This window comes from Euwallacea similis, chromosome 31 (genome assembly GCF_039881205.1).
Source record: "Euwallacea similis isolate ESF13 chromosome 31, ESF131.1, whole genome shotgun sequence".
Classification (NCBI taxonomy): domain Eukaryota; kingdom Metazoa; phylum Arthropoda; class Insecta; order Coleoptera; family Curculionidae; genus Euwallacea; species Euwallacea similis.
In genome coordinates, this window is record NC_089639.1 from 547,838 (window position 1) to 552,586 (window position 4,749).

Genomic DNA, 4,749 nt, shown 5'->3' on the forward strand with positions numbered 1-4,749 from the left:
CATCGTCATTTTTTATGTTAACCTATTCACCGTTATGAATTTGGAATTGAAAAAGAAATGAAAAATACTAAATCTAAAATATATAATTATTGTTTAATTGCCCTCATTAATAAAGCTAGATGGATTCAAATGACTAAACCCTCGTAGACCAAGAGCCAGAACTTGGTCTAATGCCACAATGATCTTAATTTAATTTAAAACACGACTCCGGCGCACAGTATTTAGGAAAATAGGGACAAATATCTGTGCGATTGAATATTAAATTATAAAGTTAAAAATGGTCCCACGCTGTGAGATAAGAATAATTTTTGAAAATGTCGAATTTCGTGGAACAGCCAAGTTGAGTGAATTCAATATCTGCATATTTCGACATGTGTGAAAGAAATATCGAAACACGTCTGTTTTAGATTCCGAAATTACATACTACAACGTAACAATTTCATCCCTAAATTCAACCTCCTTTGCATGACACTTGTAACTCCCAAATTTTTAAATTGCAAGTAGGAGTTTGTAATACCTCATTTCAGAACTGCTATGGTTTTAAACTTTATTGCAAAAAATAATAGAAAAAATCAATTATCTGTAAAATTGTTATTTTATGTATTTCTATTAAATAAACCATGTTTCTTAATTGCAGAACACTGACAACTCGACATTTTCAACAAAACTAACAAAATCTGTTTTCTTGATACTATGGAAAAAGGTCTACAGACAGTAGACAAATATAAAAAAACCTACTTAATTAAATGTCATTTTATTTTTTTCGAGTTATTTGTTAAATTTTAACATTAGAGTTGAAGAGGTTAGAGGCATACATTTTGAATATCTCATAATAGGTTGAGATTTATTTGTTTTATTTTATTACATTACCAATAACCAAATGGTATTAAGTTTTTAGTTTATTGTAGAGAATTTCATCTATTACAAGAATTTATTTGTTTTTATTATTTGCAATTAAGTTTAAAACCATAGCAGTTTTGAATAGAGAATGAAAAGACTTCAAATGAGGTTTCACAAACCCATGCTTGCAATTTAAAAACTTGCGAGTTTTACTTCTACGGCATAGTCACTGATCTAAAAACTGTATTCAAATGACTTCTAACTGCTGTAAAAAAATGTGGTGGAGCACCATCATGCATAAAGTAGACATTTTTTTCATAAACTTAGCGACAAATCATCGAAAGAATTCTTCACTTGGGTTTTAAGAAAAATCAAATTTAGTGGCAATTTAAATGGCCTGAAAGAATAATTATTGATAATTCCGCATCAGACGTTGATTTTGAATTCGTATTAAAAATGACAATTGGTTGCTGCATGGGGATTTTCGACGTCTCAAACGTGTCTATTTCTAAAATTTAAGACACCCCGTCGCATAAACGTGGGTTCATCCGTAAATAAAATTTTAATTTGCAAACAGCATCAACGTTATGCTGATTGAGAAAAAAACCTGCGAATCATAGTTGAGCTGCAAAATTTATCTCAAGAAGGTTCTAGACAGAGGTGAATTAGGGGTAAAACTATTCCTCACATTATAATACTTTTAAAGCGGATGATTTGGACATTCACGTACTGAAAGCCACTTGTCTAGAACTCACTTCTTGGTTTTCATCAACGCACACTAAAATTTCAACCTTCTTTTCTACACTGATTGCTATCGGGCGATCTACGGTGCCCCTCTGTGGACGAAATGATCCAGTTTCTCCTAATCTATCATAAAGGTTCCTGAAGAGTTTGAAATTGGACTACCTCCTGTTTGGATACAATTGCAAATATCGTCGTTTAGCACTACGTTCATTAAAATTGCCTTGTGCATGTGTGCACATCATATGTCATATTTCAGTATACAAAAAAAATTGTGTCTTGGCGTTTTTCCTTAAAATATTCGAATATTTTCGCAACACTAATCACAATCAATTGATACAGTTTGAAGTAAAACTTCACTGAAGCGACATTTGACAGCTGCATTTATTGCTTTGTTTCGATCAAGGCCATCTTGAAACAAAAAAATTGACATTTTAAGTATGAAATGTGAATCAATTGAAATAGACATAGTGGCACTGAATTTTTTGAATGTACTTGTTTCTAAAACGGTGACTCCTACCAACTTTTAAAAAGTACAGTAGAAATCGTTTATGACGAAACCGGTTATAATGAATTAAGTCTGTGGTCCCGTGAAATATTATAGCAACTTAACGTTGATATCGGCTATCACGAATTATCAACTATACTCAACAAACCGGCTATAATGAACACATTTCTTGGGGCGGTGAGTGCCTTGCTACCGGTTATAACGAACTATGCTTTGTAGTGATCGATAATTGGTTTATTTTGTCGGCTCTCACGAATGTTTTTAATGTTTAAAAAACTGTAAACAATGTAGGAATTATCGTTGTAGGCAACTTAGCAAAGTAAATTATATCTTATCTTTTGTCCTTGTAACAATATGAGGCATCAATTGTTCACTGTTGAGGAAAAATGATGAAATAATGAATTATGGAAGAGATTTGCCGTTGACATGATTGCTACTGACAAAAAAACAATAATGGATTCATTATGTACATACATCTTATCTATTAATAGTGATTTTTTTAATAAATCAAGATGCTTAATTTACAAATCTTTTGTGATAGCTACAATAAATATGTCAATTATAGTGTATACTGTTCGTTATAGTCGATGTATCGGTTGTAATGACCATAAATTTTAAGGAACAAAATCGTCAGTCCCTTGAAGTTCGTTATAAACGATTTCTACTGTATCTTTTTTGAGTTAAAAATATGAGAGAATCGAATTGGTAAAGTAAGCGGTCAAAAAGTTATGTGAAGTTAAATATGCGATATATGAGTTAAGTGGCGCCCCATAATTGATACCGTCAAATGACATAGACATCAAATCTGAATTCTAGTCGTTAAATTACCGTTAAGTATCAAAGAGTACAGCAAGATAAACATGGCGAATTACCCTATAGATAGGAATTTAAATTTTTCGCGTAAAATGGATGTATTCGGTTGTAAAAACAACAATTTTTTTACTTTGGATAGATTTTTTAAAGTGGCCTTGAAATATGTCAGGAAGGTCGCGTAAATACCTTTATTATTTTAAACTTAAATATCTCAGGAACTAAAAAAGATACAAAAATTTTAAAATTAATCAAAAACGACTTTGAAACTGAGACTCTAAAGAATATTTATGTATTTTTTTATAACATTTAGAGGGTCGCACTATTTTTAAAAACTTTAAAAATCTTTTAAGAGTTATTTTTTCATTTAGGTTTTTGAGTGACAATCACACATTCAAATTCAATCATCACAAATTTAAAATATGTCATAATAAGGTCCAAATACTATCTCCTGTAAAAATTTCAAATTTTAAAGTGTCGCAACACATGCAAATAAATAAAAAACGGAGAGCGCGTCACCAATTATTTGTATCCATTAATGTTACGAGTATAAAATAGAAACTAATACAAAATATTATTCTATTTTACAATTTAATCAACTATGGACAATTAGTCTTCATCGCTATTTTCATTAATAACCACCGAAGTCTTAGTTTTTTCAAAAATGTGATATTTAAAATACGTGTTAAAATTATTATTATCCTTTAGTGTTTGTTTTGTTATTGTATGACTCTGGTCCGGTGGTATAGTATTAAATAGGGAACTATTTGGTGCAAAATAAACAAAATCACAGCATAGCTAACACTACCGAAACCGCAAAAAACTGTTCAATTTAGGCGAAAATCGGCTAATGTTAACTATTGATGGTACATATATTCGACATCAAAAAATTAAAAACTAATTATCAAAGAAAACCGTATTCCGGACAAAAAAACTCATTTATGTAAGCCCTTTACTATATGTACAACAAACGGTTTAATAGTTGACTTCGCTGGACTATTCTATGGCACTGAAAACGATGCTTCAATAATGAAAGTGGTTTCAGAAGATCCAGCAGACGTAAGTTCCATTCTGTTACCAAATGATATATTTATTGCTGATTGTGGATTTTGAGGTGTCATAGAGAATTTAATTCGAAAGGGTTTCAAAGTGTTTATACCAGCAATGAAAGGTAACCGAACTCAACTAACAACGGAGGAAGCTAATATGTCACGTAAAATCATTAAAGTCAAATGGGTAACTGAAGCTGTGCATGGTATTATTTGCCAACAATATAGACTTCTACATCATTAAGTTCACAATGCACTTTTGCCTAAATGGAAAGATTGAGAAAAAATGGAAAGAGAAAGAGAAAAAAATGAAAAGATTATGCAAAATTGTTGGTTTTCTGCATAATAAATATAATAAAAGATTAGGTTCAGACGGTGAATTGAATGACATTATAGTGCAATATAAAAAAAACAGCTCAATGCAAATGACCTTGATTTTCCTCGCTTAAGTGTAGACCAGCTGAAAGTGTTTTTTACTGGCTCATATCAATTTACTATAGCTGACTCTTATTTGGCCGAGTTGATGGTTAATGATAATTTATCATTAAACTATGTAAAAGGAGCACCTAACATACTAAAAGCAGAAGTTAAATCAGGACACATAAACAAAAAAATGTATCGTATTTACATTGATTATGTTCCAGATGGGACATACTATGAAAGTATGAGGCGTTATTGCCGTGATTGTCCTAATGGAAATCGTACTGTAGAATGGTTTCCATTTATCTTATGGACGATACCTATTTTGTATTTTAAGACCAGCCGGAATTTTATCTTCAATTTTTGAAAAAAATAAAACTC